The 14,898-nt window shown below is 51.0% G+C and overlaps 1 pseudogene across 1 annotated transcript; it reads left to right on the forward strand.

Annotated features, from left to right (window-relative positions):
* The first annotated feature begins 231 nt into the window (after nucleotides 1-231).
* On the forward strand, nucleotides 232-4,475 carry LOC308269416 (brain mitochondrial carrier protein 1-like; annotated as a pseudogene). The gene is made up of 3 exons: nucleotides 232-315; nucleotides 3,289-3,496; nucleotides 3,896-4,475. The product of its transcript is annotated as a brain mitochondrial carrier protein 1-like (transcript).
* The last annotated feature ends 10,423 nt before the right edge of the window (nucleotides 4,476-14,898 follow it).

Genomic DNA, 14,898 nt, shown 5'->3' on the forward strand with positions numbered 1-14,898 from the left:
AGGCCAAGAATAGAAGTCCCCTTCACTGCTGAGTGGGACACAGTCTTGGTTTTGGTTCTGTCACAGAAGAAGGGATACCTCTGAGCAGGCCAGGAGCTCCCACGGGGGAGAGAAGGGACCACGACTCAGTACCAGCAGGTCTGTGGCTCGCCTGATGGGAAAGAACTCAGCCGGGGCTGGTCAGGGACGGTGACCGCAGCCTATTTAGAACAAGCACACATTCCAGGGAGAATGCGAGCCGTCTCCAGGGCAAGGGAGGTTCGGGGGTCCGTGGCTCCTCTGCTAAAGGAGATTTCTGAGTGCGGGTACAGGAGAGTATGCGGGGATGGGGCCAGTCCGGGATCTCAAGTCTGGTCCGGGATCTCTGGTGGTCTGGTCATTCTCAGGATCCTTAGGCCCAGGTGGTCTCCACTATCTGATCAATCGATACTGCTAGAAAGTTCCCTACAGCCAGGCGTGGTGGTGCACGCTTGTAATCCCAGCATTCGGGAGGCTGAGACTGGAGGATCATGGTTTGCGGACAGCCTCAGCTACTTAGTGAGGCCCTCTGCAACTCAGTGAGACCCGGTTTCAAAATAAAGGCTAAAAAATAGGGCAGGAGGTGTAGCTCGGAGGTCAAATGCCCCTTGGGTTCCATCCCCAGACCCACACACACACAAAAAAAGTTCCCTACATTACAGGTTCCTCAGGGTACCACATCTCTCTTGTTTAAACTGTTTACTGGGGGGTTAATTAACCGTGCCCGAGGTCATTATCATTGATGAATGAATTTTTGGTTAACTTTAAGGTTTACATATTTCCCTGGAATCTGGGAGTGACAGGCCCGGGAGGGAGCTGGCTGGGAGTGGGGAGATGAGGTCCAGCAGCAGGCGTCCACAGTAAAGTCATAGATTTGCTGTTCCTCCTTTTTGTGTCTCCTTCCTACGTATTCTTTTGCCCTACCAAAGCCCCACAATTCTGAAAGGGAAAAAGTTCCCCCGCTGTTGGGGTGATAAATGGTAACACGCCACGCGGGGGGGGGTACACTTGTAACCTCAGTACTTGGGAGACTGAGACAGGAAGATCACAAGTTCAAGGCCAGCCTCAGCAACTTAGTGAGGCCTTGTTTCAAAATAAAAATCGAAATAGGGCTGGGGGTGTAGCTCAGAAACAGATGCCCCTGGGCTCAATCCCCAGCACCCCCAAAACAAAATTGGGGGCGCTATGTATAATAAAGATTTGAAATCATCTGAATGTTCAGGAAAGGGAAGAAGCAAATCCCGGGCAACTCCTGGTGTTTCTGTTCCCTTCCTCCTCTCCCCTCCCACCTGATTTCCATAGCTCCACCTGGCAGCCAAGTGGGCCAATCAGAGTGGGCCCTGAGCTTTGGCCCGCCCCCTTTCCTAGCAGCTAGGGCTGGACTCTTCACAGACGGTGAAGTCCTGTGTATGACATGTGAGCTGAGGACTGTTGTTTTTTGTTTTTGTTTTTTTTTTTTTTTTTGTGGTACTGGTGTTGGAACCCAGGGCCTTTCTATCTCCAGGCTATACTCCCAGACTTATTTTATATTTTATTTGGAAACAGGTGTCACGTCCCTAAGGCTCCTTCCTGCAGAGCCCTGGGAAAGAACACACAAACGCCGCGTCTGTTGATGATGCTTCCTTCCTTCAATGCGCACAGCAGGCAAATATATATCAGTATCATAACCCCTCCCTCATCACTCCACCAACCCCAAGCTTCCCACAGCTAGGGCATGCACATTTCTAACCCTCTCATAGGCGGCCTGGTGGTAGCACGAGGCGCTGCGTCACTGATCATCCGTAGGGCGCCTGATAGGGCTCACTGCGCAGGCTCAGGGCACCGCCAGCCTCGTGAGCCTTGTGACTTGGCAACATGCCTAGGCGCCATCTTGAGCCACCGCCCCATCCCGGTCTAGCCGAGCGGCCCCGACAAACAGGGTCTCACTAAATTGCTGAGAGCCTCACTAAGTACCTGAGGCTGGCTTCGAACCTGTGCGATCCTCCTGTCTCAGCCTCCCAAGCGCGGGGATTACAAGCGTGCGCCGCCACGCCCGGCTTCTGAGGACTGTTTTGTTTTGGGATTCTAGACTCCGGCATGTCCATGGTATTCCCTAAATCTGTGGAGTTTGTGTGCCAATAGATTTCTTTTTCTATGTAAGCCACTTTGAGTTTGTTTTGGACACCTAAAAGAAACGCAATGACTAAACTTCGCCTAATTAAAAAATTGTATCAAGCCAGGTGCCATGGGACATACCTGCATTCCCAGCGACTCAAGAGGCTAAAGCATGAGGTTCTGGAGTTCCAAGACGGCCTGGACAATTTAGCAAGACCCCGTCTCAAAATAAGATTAAGAAAAATCTGGGCAGGTATGGTGGTACACGTTGATAATCCCAGTACTTGAGAAGCTGAGACAAGAAGATGGCAGGTTTGCATCAACCTCAGCAACCTGTGAGGCCCTCTGCAAATCAGTTGACCCTGCTTCCAAATAAAAAATAAAATAGAGCTAGCTAGGGGTGTAGCTTAGAGGTAGAATGACCCTGGGTTCAATCCCCAGTACAAAAAAAAAAAAAAAAAAAAAAAAAAAAAAATCTGGGCAGGGTGGTGCATGCCTGTAATCCCAGTACTTGGGAGGTTGAGACAAGATCATAGGTTCAAGGCCAGCCTCAGCAGTTTATTGAGATCCTGTTTCGAAATTTAAAAAAGCCTGGGGGTATTGGTCAGAGACACCCCGGGTTCAATCCCCAGCACCAAAAAAAAAAAAAGAAAGAAAAGAAAAGAGGGGAGAGGGGAGAGGGGAGGAGGTGTGGGTGTAACTTGGTTGTCAAGTGCTCGCCTAGCATGCACAAACAAGGCCTGGGTTCAATCCCCCTGAAAAAAAAGATTGTGCAAGCCGGGCGTGGTGGCGCACGCTTGTAATCCCCGTGCTTGGGAGGCTGAGACAGGAGGATCACACAGGTTCGAAGCCAGTCTCAGCTACTTAGTGAGACCCTGTTTCCAAATAAAGTATAAAATAGGTCTAGGTTCCACCCCCAGTACCACACACACACACACACACACACACACAGAGTTGTGCAAACAGTCAAGATAATATATTGCAACAGTAGATGATAAAGTCCAGAGTAGACAACCATGGTAAGTGAAAACAGCAAGAAGAAAAGTTCTGGATCTGGAGGCAAGTAGGCAAATTAGGGGATTGGGAATTTGAAAGAAAAGTCAATTCTATACCACAGCCTGGAGAGAGGTTCCCGGCAGATGTGAGGGAAAGTCATCACTTCAACCCCAAAACAAGGAAAAGCGCAGAACGCGGGCTGGCATTCCCAACCCTGGAGCCTCCGCTTCCCCGCCATCGAAGAGCCCGAGCAGCAGCAGAAGGGCCGCTGGACGCCGTGGGACATCTGCCCCGAACTGGAAACCCTTGTATACGGCAGCCTTGCCTCTCGTTGCTGAGTTTGGACCTTTCCCTGTGGACCGCTCCAAAACGTGGCTTCAAGTCCAAGGTCAGAGCATCCGTGTCCATTTCAAGGAGATAAAATGTAGAGGGCTATTTCATGCCTTGTTTCAAATCTCTAACGAAGGTGTATAGACTCTGTACCCGGGAACTGCTCCTGCTTTATTAAGACAGGCATCCTTTGGCACCTTAAAATTGGGAGTTGCCGCCGGGCGTGGTGGCGCACGCTTGTAATCCCCGCGCTTGGGAGGCAGAGACAGGAGGACCGCGCAGGTTCGAAGCCAGCCGCGTGCGCTGGTTTAGGAGACCCTGTTTCCAAAATGAAAATGTAAAAAATAGGTCTGGGAGTATAGCCCGGAGGTAGAAGGGCTTCCAGGAACCCCAGTACCACCAAAAAAAAAAAAAAAAAAAAAAAAAAAAAAAATTGGGAGTTGGCAATTATATGTAGAACACTTAGAAGATGGAACTCTTCTAATTAATATGATCTGTGGGGTGGTGTTAGGAGTAATATCTTCAGCTATCACCAGTCTCACCGATGTTCTAAAGATTGGAATGCGGGCTCCAGGAAGCTTGTTCAGAGGAAGCATGATTGGCAGGTCCCCTGATACAGAGAGACCGACAAGAAGGCCCCCGGGGTCTGTGGAGGGCGTGGTCCCCACTGCCCAGCGCGCTGCGGTTGTGGAGTTGAGCTGCCAGTGCGTGGTGTTACAGAGAAGCCCCCGATATTATCAGGTGTGATGGGGGATACAATTTTGACTCGCTTTGTGTCCGGTTTCCCATGTGGCTTGGCTGGGCTGTGGCAGCCAATCTGGTTGATGTGGTACACGCTCGCATGGTGAACCAGAGGGCAGGCGTGGGACACGTGGGCCTCACCAAGGGCACCCTGGATGGCACTTTTAAGGATGTGGAAACATGAGGGCCTTTTTTGCACGCTACAAAGGATTTTGGTCCAACTGGCTTCAACGTGGATCTTGGAACTTTTTTTTTTTTTAATTACATACAAGCAACTCAAGAGGCTTCAAATCTAAGAACTGAATGTGTGTGAGCCCAGCTCTGCCAGGCTTTCTACCGCTTTTTGCTTTCTCCTTTTTCCTGTTCTAATGTATTTATTTTGACAACACTGTAAGTGTTGACTGAACCAGTGGTCTCCCAAGGGTCTCCTCATGGAAGAACAGTAGGACGGAGCACAGTTGTTCATGTGTGTGTTTCCGTGTTACCTTTTCCCTGAGAGCAGTGTTGACGCCGAGACTCTGGCCCCAGATTGGTGTCTCCTGTGAGGATGGATACTGGTGGGTGACGTTCAACATGGCGTCTTCCCACATGAGGGTCAATGCATTTGCTTAGCCTCAGACTTGAGCCGGAGCAGGGGCTTGCCAGGACGGGTACTGCTATGGATGTGATAGGCTTTGGAGTATTTATTGGCAGGAAGAAAGAAACAAAGAAAGAAAAGAAGAAGAAGAAAGAGATTCCAGGCCAGAATTCCAAAAACTGTCCCCCTGGTTGGTTGGTATTTTCGTTCCCTTATTTTTTACTTTCTTACATTAAAAAAGAACCATGAGTTTCAAAATAGCAGCTAAAGCAAGACAAAAAAACAACACTAGGAGAGGTGAACCAGGCAGCCAGGAGAAGGCAGATGACTGTGGGTTGTGGGGACGCAGAGGGGCTCCTGGGCTCCTTCTTTCCCCTGGAATCTGGACAGGCAGGTTCCGGGGACACCCCATTGTCCCTGGCGTGGGCTCTGGGCCAGCAGTCTCCGCAGGGATGGAGGAGGTGCACGGGCGCCACCTGGTGGTGAGCGGAGGCTCCTGCAGGCTCGGGGTCCCTGCTCTCCCAGGGAACCAGGCACCAGCCAGGGCAAGGCAGAGGCCCTTTATTGTTATGCTGGAAAACAAGGAAGGCAGCACACGGAAGCCCGAAGTCTCACGCTGGAAAAAAAGAACAAAATGATGTCATTGGCAACAAAATGGGTGGAGCTAGAGAATATAATGCGAAAGGAGGTGAGCCAGTGGTGGAAGTCCAGTCCAGGGGCCTGTTTCCATGTGGAAGCCAGAGAGCCGAGGATCAAAAGGGATTCAGGGAAGTGAGGAGGGAGGCCAGGGGGGAGGGGAGGGAAGGGCGAGGGAGGGCTGGGGGGAGGGAGCCTGGAGACCGAAGGACTCACTACCACCACCACCACCCCCACCCCGCGTGTGTGTGTCCCTTTGAATCTCACTATGATGTAGAATTGCACCAGTAAAAGTATTTTTCAAAAAGAAAAGGAGTGGGGGGGGTGGTGGCTCACGCTTGTAATCCCAGCATTTGGGAGGCTGAGGCTGGAGGATCTAGCTACTTAGTGAGGCCCTCCCCAACTCGGTGAGACCTGCTTCAAATAAAAGAATAAAGCCAGGCATGGTGGCACACGCTTGTAATTTCAGCATTCAAGAGGCCAAGACCAGAGAATCGTAGTTTGAGGCCAGCCTCACCCATTTAGTGAGGCCCTTTACAGCTCAATAAGGCCCTATTTCAAAAATAAAGATAAAAAATAGGGCTGGGTGGGTAGTTCAGAGGTAGAATGCTCCTGGGTTCCATCCCCAGCACCAAAAGAAGAAGAAGAAGAAGAAGAAGAAGAAGAAGAAGAAGAAGAAGAAGGAGGAGGAGGAGGAGGAGGAGGAGGAGGAGGAGGAGGAGGAGGAGGAGGAGGAGGAAGAAGAAGAAGAAGAAGAAGAAGAAGAAGAAGAAGAAGAAGAAGAAGAAAGCGAAACCCCAGGCTGATCCAGCCCAAAGACCCCAATAGCGGCTGAAAAATATGGCGGGTCCCCCTGGCGCACAGATACACGCGGAGATCCATTATAGATGGTATGGATGCCTTTATTCGTGGGGAGTCGGCCGCCAGCCCCCGCGGGGACTGGTGGGGGAGAGTGCATCTGTCTCTCTTTCGGGTTTCTCTCTCTGAACTCTGAACTCGCTTCTTCTCTGATTGAGAGGCGTGGTCCCCTCTCTGAATCACCAGGCTCCGCCTCCTAGCTTCCGGCCCCGCCCCCTGCGGGGCAGAGGCAGCTCGAACCTTTCAGTGGCTTCTAAGCAGGGGCAGGGAGCGGCCTCTGAGGTGGGCTCTTGGCAGATGGTGGCCGCGCTCTCCGTGGACATCTGTCTTTGGCATCCTTGCAGGTCTCCACCTTCATGTGGTTTTCCTGGGCTAATGAAGGAAAGTCAGTAGGGCATTTGTTGCTCTGAGTCCACAGCTAAATGGGTAGCTAGCTTGGATGCTCTGTGTTCTCTGGTCCTAGCGTGTGGTGTGTGTGTGTGTGTGTGTGTGTGTGTGTGTGTGTGTGTGTGTGCATGCGTGTGTGTTGCACACATACACCCAGGGGTATTCTACCTCTGAGCTATATCTGCAGCCTTTTTTATGTTTTTTGTTGTTGTTGTTGTTTGGAAACAGGGTCTCCCTAGGTTGTGAGAGTCTATGCATCTGAGGCTGGTCTCAAACCTGCAGTCCTCCTGTCTCAGCCTTCCAAGGACTGGGGTTAAAGCGTGCACCATGGCGCCTGGCCAGCCAGCCTACTTTTAACTCCCAGTTTTCTAGTCTGTTTGTTATCCCCAATATGGCACTGAGGACCAACTCAGCTGCCTCCATGTGGAGGAGGGGGCACAGCCCTCCCTCCAGGGCCCTCTGTCTTATTGTCACTTACCCAGGAATGGCAGAAGGCAGCCTGTGTAAAGGGGACTAATGTGTGTTCCAGGGAGCTCTGGGGACCCTAGGAGGGGAGGGAGGAGAGCGGCTGGCCTGCGTACTCACTGGCAGGGCCCCTAGGTGGACTCCCCCCTTCCACGTCCCAGGAACCCCTGTGGACCTCCTGACGGGTGAGCCCTCTGCCAGCCTGGCTCCACCCATTTTCCACCCAGGAGCCCTTGGGCTCAGGTTGCCTGGGGGGGGCTCCCTCCAGAGGTGAACTCATGAGTCCTTTTATTTTTTGAGAGTTTCTGGGAGGAGAAAAACACAGTACAATTGTTAATTGTCATGTAATTTATGGGGGGAGGAAGAAAAAGAAAGAAAGGACCACCTAGGGAAGTTTCCAGCCCAGGGTGTGGCTGGTGTCTGGCTGCTGGGGGCTGTGTTCCTCACTGAGAACTTTGCTGAGGTCTGAACATTTCTGCCCATTTCACCCACGAATCCTAGGTGGGAACCTTGTTCCCGCTGTGACCCTGTGAGCGGGGGCCTTTGGAGAGTGGGCTCAGTGCCAGTAATGGGACTGGGCAAGCTCGCTTGTCCCCCTCTTCTGGGTGAGGCAAGAGGGCCTCGTGGGAAGCAGAGGGAGCCCTTAGCAGGCACCAGCCCCCAGCACTGGCACCTGGACCGCACCTTGGGGCCTGCAGAACCTAGCAGCGAGACCCCTTCTTTACAAATTATGTGTGCCAGGTATTTTGTAGTAGTTAGTAGTAGTAGTGGTAGTACTGAGGGGTGTGGAAGCAGAAGAGACCCCATTTTGTCTCCCCTGACTCCATTTTCTCTCCCCTCCTGTTTTAAGCTGCTAATCTGAAAGTTTAACCTTGTACCTCTAGGAAGGACCTAGCTAATTTCTGCTGGGAGGCCCACTCCCCTGCCCTATGCAAATGGTTTCTCTAGGTACCTGAAATCCCTGCGTTTTGTGATATTCTTCCCCCCAAAATTCCTGTACCCTCTGACCTTGAGTGGAACCTCGGCCTCACCCAACCACACTAACTTGTGAGTTTCCCCTTCAGTAAACCTGCTTGCTTATTCCTCATAAGCCCCCACACACCCTGACCCCTCGCAGAGCCCCTCTAGTCTGATTTTTAGATTGAGGGCTCCTCTGCTGGCCAGCTAATAAAGGCTATAATTGGCACATTCCCTTGGACTTTCAGTCTCTCATTTCTCGCTAACTCTACATACAACAGAGGTGTGAACCTGGGGCATTCTTCCTCCCAACTCTACCTCCAGCCCTATTTTACTTTTTATTTTGAGACAAGGTCTAAGTTGCTGAGGCTGGCCTTGACTCTGGGATCCTCCGCTCTCAGTCTCCCAAGTACTGGGATTGCAGGTATGTGCCACTTAAGGCATGGACCGGCTTAAGGTCTCTGCCTGCATAGACAGAGACCCTTGGCGAGCCATATAACCCCTCTCCTGCTCATCCCAGGCTGCCATTCAAAATGCCAGCTAGGGAGGTTTATCCTAGGGAAATTCTCTTCCTCCCGGCTCTGCCACCTGGCAGGCCCAGGTCAAGGCGGCCGCCCATGCTGGTTTCTGCCCAGGGCTTTCTCCTTCCTGCCTGATGGCCTGCCCTGCGTTGCTTCTCCTCCGGCCGGGGTGGGGAGGCACCCTCAAGTTTCTGTTTCCTCTTCTGGGATACCAGTCCTCTTGGATGAGGTACCAGTATTGGGAATGGCCGATAATACTTGAGAAAGCTCTGATTATTATTATATTTCAAAAACTGGTGAACTGACCTGGTTTCTGCCCAAAAAAGCAGGCACATATTCCAATGTAAATTAACCTAGCTAAAGGTAATTAGCAAGTGTATAGGAGAGGGGAACTAGGACTTCCTCATCCTCATCCTAAAGGCGGGTTTACATAATTGGATAATCTAGCCAGGCTGGGAGGAGGGGTCGACCTTTGACCATGACCTTCACAAAAAGAGCCGAGGCAGGAAAGTACACCCTGGCGGGAAAGTAAGGGAGGTACCGTACAGCATAAGGGGAGGTACCGTACAGCATAAGGGGAGGTACCGTACAGCATAAGGGGAGGTACCGTACAGGGATTATGACTATGTCAGAATTACGTGAACAAGATGGAGGACATCATGTATAAAGTTTGTTCCGTACTTTGTATTTCGGAGAATTCATTCGAACCATCTCCCCGTGCCACCCCTGAATATCAAGGGGCTGTAACCGTCTTCTGAATTTCTATCTTTTTAATAAGTTTCTTTAAATCTTCAGCAAGAGTCCAAGCTATTGTATACTTATCCTTAGCTCAGGACCAGAACCCGTGATCTTTTATCTTTTTTAATCTTTTTGTGGTATTTTGGGGGAATTATTTCCCAGGGGTCTAACAAAGATTCCTGGGGACAGTTCCCCCAGACGGTGACCCTCACCTACACACTGTAACAGATGAGGGCCTACCCTTAACCAATTCCCAAATTCCCACATCCAAGTACTGTCACCCTGGGCCTTCAGGTGTAGGGGTGCTGGAAAGCAGGCTGGAAGAAGCGCTTTCCCCCCAGTATGAGAGGTTAACTAGAGAAGTCTTCTTCCATATTAGGATTAGAAATAAGGTATTAAAATACAGAGTTAAGATATAGAAGTAAGGTAGGATTGGAAATAGAATGAAGATCCATAAGCCCAGCTGCCCAGGTTGCAGGATTCAAGGACAAGGGTAGAGGACCCACAAGGTCAAAGCCTCTAATCTCCAGCTTGCCGGCCAATGTCTTTGTAAATGGGACCCCATCCCCATATCTCTGAGCTAGATCAGCAAACAAGGCCAGGCTAATCTGCTCTCCAGGCAGATTCTTCAGTGCAGAGATAAGCCTGGCCCAGCCAAGGTGGGTAGGAAAGGCAGCCCTAGGGAACGAACACATACCATAAGGGAGATAAGCAGTCCTTAGCAGGTTCTGACGTGTGTGGATGCATGTTTTAAAATTATTAGTTGTACTTGTTTGTCCTTGTATCTGATTGGTTGTATTCTTTTTTTTTTTTTTTGGTGGTACTGGGGTTCCTGGAAGCCCTTCTACCTCCGGGCTACTCTCCCAGACCCATTTTTATATATTTTTTTATTTGGAAACAGGGTCTCCTAAGCCAGCGCACGCGGCTGGCTTTGAACCTGCGCGATCCTCCTGTCTCCGCCTCCCAAGCACGGGGACTACAAGCGTGCGCCACCACGCCCGGCTGATTGGTTGTATTCTAAGGTTGGCGGGCTCGAACTTTTGGCGGGCTCTGACGTGTGTAACCACTCCCTCGTGTGTAACCACTCCCTCATAGGGTTATAAAATTCAGAGCGTGGAGTGGGGGGGGTCAAACCTCGACCATTTAGTGTCTTGGTTTCGACCCCTGGCTAGCCGGGACAGAGCTGCAGCACAATAAACCTCGCTTGCATTTTACATCTCTTGTGAGTCCTACAATATTTGGGTTGGTGAGCGATTCTCGGACCCTTCACAGGGTTTTGTATTTGTTTGTTTGTTTGTTTGTGTTGGTGGTACTGGGGATGGAACCCTTCTACCTCCAGGCTATACCCCCAGACCTATTTTATATTTTATTTGGAAACAGGGTCTCTTAAGCCTGCAAGCCTGGCTTTGAACTTGTGGGATCCTCCTGTCTCCACCTCCCAAACTCGGGGATTACAAGCTGCGCCACCACGCCCGGCTGCCATCAGGTTTTGATTTATAAACTTGAGAGGGATGCGATTCAGTCTAGAACATTCCCTGTGGCTCAGTGCTCGTGGACCTCTTCCACAAAGCCACGAAGACCCTCTTCATTATTATCATTATCACTATTAAAATTATTATCATTATCATTGTTATTAGCAGTACTGGGAATTGAACCCAGGGGCTTTCTACCTCTGAGCTATATCCCCAGCTCTATTTTCTTGTTCTTTATTTGGAAACAGGGTCTGACTAAGTTGCAGAGGGCCTCACTGAGTTACCGAGGCTGACTGCGGACCTGAGATGCTCTTGTCTCACCCTCCCAAGTACTGGGATTTCAAGGGTGCACCACCATGCCTGGCTCTCAGTCCTTTTTATTCTGAAATAAGGTCTTGCTAAGTTACTGAGGCTGGCCTCGAACCTGCAATCCTCCTATCTCATCTCCCAAGTACTGGGATTACAGGTGTGTGCCACCACACCCAGCTAAGAAGACTTTCTTCCCTGAAGGAGTGTCAGAGGAGAGACAGAGGTACAGCCAGGCCTATCCAGGGCAGGCAGCCTCGTCTCCAGGGGATACTCATACTATCTGCTCCTCCAGGGCCGCCATATTCTAGGTCCTGGGGGATAACGGTGCACACGTCACCCCAGGCACAGGCAGGCTCTCTGCACTCTCCAGCTCCCATAGGCCCTTCTGGGCAGCCGTGGTCCCCCTTCCAGAAGCCCGAGCTCACCTTCTGCAGCAGCTTCTTGTAGAGCTGGGTGACTTGGGCCAGCATCTCTTCGCACTTCCGGGCCTGCGCCCGCAGATGCTCCACCAGCTCAGCCTTTGCTCCGCCCTGTAGATGCGCCCTCTCCCTCCAGAGAGTGAGCACGTCCTGGAACAGGAAGAAGCTGGACAGTGGCCCGTTCTGCATGAGAGCCTTCTGTGTCGTCATTAGTAGGGTCCTCCGGAAGCCGTTCTGCACGCTCCTGGCCCTCCGGCTGGAGACTGTGCCACCAGTCAGGAGACGCTTGGCAGTCTCGGCCAGGTGCGGCTTGGCTTTGACTATCTGGTAGGCGCGTTTGTTCTTTTTGATGGTATCGATGACATTCCCACACTTGAGGACAACCTCCCCAGCAGCTGTCACTTTGGACACCTCTTTCCCAGCCTGCACGGGGAGGTCTTTGGAGGGCAGAAGCCGGGAGGCTTGCTCTTGGGCTTTTTTATTGACAGAGCATTGTAACCAGCTGGTCGCAATACTGGTGGCCCCCGCTGCTACCCCCAGGGCTTGGCCAGCTGCGCTGAGCACCAGGCTTCCTCCCGCTGTCATGGGAGCCAGGGCGAAGCCCAGGATGCTCATGACTCCAGAGACGATGGCAGTGGAGCAGGCCGCCACATTGAGTGTGGCGGTCTTCTTGTGGCCTGCGTCGACTTCATCTGCTAGGGCACGGAGCTTCGCAACGATCTCCTCCTGATCCAGCTTCCAACGGGGGAACTCTTCCAAAAAATTCTTTCCACAATATTCCAGAAGCCTTATTTCCTCTTCAGACAGATCTCCATCTAGTAGACCCAGTTCTTTACACAAAAGAGCAAAATCCTCGTTCCTGTGGGCGAGTGAAATGGGAAAGCCCAACTCTTTTTGCTATTGTTTCAGTACTAGAGATTTAACCTAAGGATTTGACTCATCTATTCATTTTTTGTTTTTGATGGTACTGGGGATGTCTACCTCCGGGCTACACTCCCAGGCCTATTTTTTATATTTTATTTGGAAACACGGTTTCTTAAGCCAGCAAGGCTGGTTTCGAACCTGTGTGATCCTCCTGTCTCCGCCTCCCAAGCGCAGGGATTATAAGCATGCTCCACCACCTGATTGAAGGGGGCCTGATTGAAGCTGGTACCACACGTTCTGGTCTCCTCTCGTGTTTTTCACAGCATCACTACGCAGAATCTTTCATTATGGTGCCGAACTCCGGACAACTATTTTTTTTTTTTTTTTTTTTTGGTGGTACTGGGGTTCCTAGAAGCCCTTCTACCTCCGGGCTACACTCCCAGACCTATTTTTACATTTTTATTTGGAAACAGGGTCTCCTAAGCCAGCGTGCGCAGCTGGCTTCGAACCTGCGCGATCCTCCTGTCTCTGCCTCCCAAGCGCGGGGATGACAAGCGTGCGCCACCACACCCGGCCCGGACAACTATTTAAAAATAAAAAATTTTGTTCATTCTTCCTCAGCTTTGTACGGATAAGCAGCCCAGTCACACCAAAGATGGCGCCTTTCCGGCTTTTCTTCCGGATTGTGCTGGCTACCTCATATCTAGCCAAAGGGGTCCATGGGATGCCCAAAACCAGTCCCCTGATAATACACTCACTGGGGTATGAGCCACCCAATCAGTAAACGCCCCGTACTTCATGTGATCTTCCGCTGTGAGTGGAAGCCCCCTCCTATTTTCAAGAAATTCCCAGCTGCCTGATATAAAAGGGAGCTGGGTTATCTTCATAAAGCTTTTGCTTGCTTGCTTATATCCAACAGCTGGCCTTGGGTTTTTTCTGCGCCAGACTTTCACTTTCATTGGTGCCAAAACCCAGGAGGGAGACCCCTCTATCTAGAGGACTCCCTCCTTCTGGCTCTCCCCTGGCCGGCCGGCCGGCCTCAACCTCCCTTTTGGCCATCCCGACCACTTCAGTCACTCCACTCCAGCTGGGTAAGTCCCCCTTAGGCTATCTGCCTGAGCCTAGCTATAGCAGGGTATCTGAATGTGATCGTCCGGCTCTACCCTGACGCCAGGCTTGGGGGGAGACTGTACCTCACCATGGCCTTCAAGGCTACGGTGGACTCCCATGATAGTCTACTGTTTCCTTTAATGATGGGATAACAGGAAGGAAGAACAGGCCCTGCTATTCTCTCCATTCTCGTCCCTTCCCCCTCCTAACACTCTCCATTCTGCCACCATTCTGATACCGTCTGTCTGATACTGTCCGTCCAAAAATCTTGGTTCTAGGTGTCCTGTGACTTCTGGCTCTGGCCTAGGCAGACCGTTCTCGGGTGACGACCTGACAGCATCTCCAGCCACTCCAACCGTACTGGGTTCTGGGAATAATAGGCCATCTGGGGACGCCCATATTGCTCCTTTATTCCTTTACCAGTCCGGGACTTTCCGTTCTCCCTTCCTCACTCCCCCTCAAACACCGGAACTCTCCGCTCCTTCTCTCTGATCCTTACCTTATCCTCTTATCTCTCTTATCCTCTCTCTCCCTCTTTCCATAACCTTTCACCATGGGGGCCTCTTCTTCCATCCAGGATACTGCCCCTTTAAGGTGTCTACTTAATAATTTAAGCCATCTCTCTCTTATTCCAGACATTGAACCTAAATTGGCCTCATTACCTGTGAGCCAGGGTTCAGGCCCGGATTCGTGTTCACCTAACAATGTTCACTCTTATGTTGATATGATTGAAGCTTTAGCTAAATCTCGTGCAGACCTCCAGGACACCCCCCTTCCTAATCCAGAGGTTACTTATTTTGTTGATGGCAGTTCTGTTCCTGACGCCAGAAGTAAGAAAAGAGCAGCCTATGCAGTGGTCACCCTAACTCAAGTCGTTGAGGCTTCCAGGTTACCGTATGGCACTACCTCTCAGAAGGCTGAACCAATGGCCCTGACTTGAGCTCTAAACCTGGCAAAAAAAAACCAAGCAGGTGAATATATACCAATTCTAAATATTCCTTTTTAGTAGCACATTGCCATGCCTCAATTTGGAGAGAGCGGGGATTTCTCTCCACCAAGGGTTCACCCATTGCTAATGCCACCTTGATTAAGAAGCTCCTAGACTTCCTCTCTTTACCATCTGAGCTGGCCATCATCCACTGTTGGGGCCACCAGGCAGAATCCTCCTTGGTGGCCAAAGAGAACAAGCAATAAAGCTGATAATACAGCGAGACAGCTGACACACAACCTCAACCTAGCCCACCGGCCTCTGTATTATTTTAACCCTCCCCTCAATGGTGCCTAATTACAGCCTGGCTGAACAGAAACACCTGATCAAACTTGAGGCGTCCAGTACAAGGGATGGATAGATGGCTCATGATACAGGATAAGATTGCTCTGCCTGAGGCTCAGGCCGAAAAGGTCAT

The sequence above is a fragment of the Muscardinus avellanarius genome (assembly GCF_963383645.1).
Source record: "Muscardinus avellanarius genome assembly, chromosome: 11".
Taxonomy (NCBI): Eukaryota; Metazoa; Chordata; class Mammalia; order Rodentia; family Gliridae; genus Muscardinus; species Muscardinus avellanarius.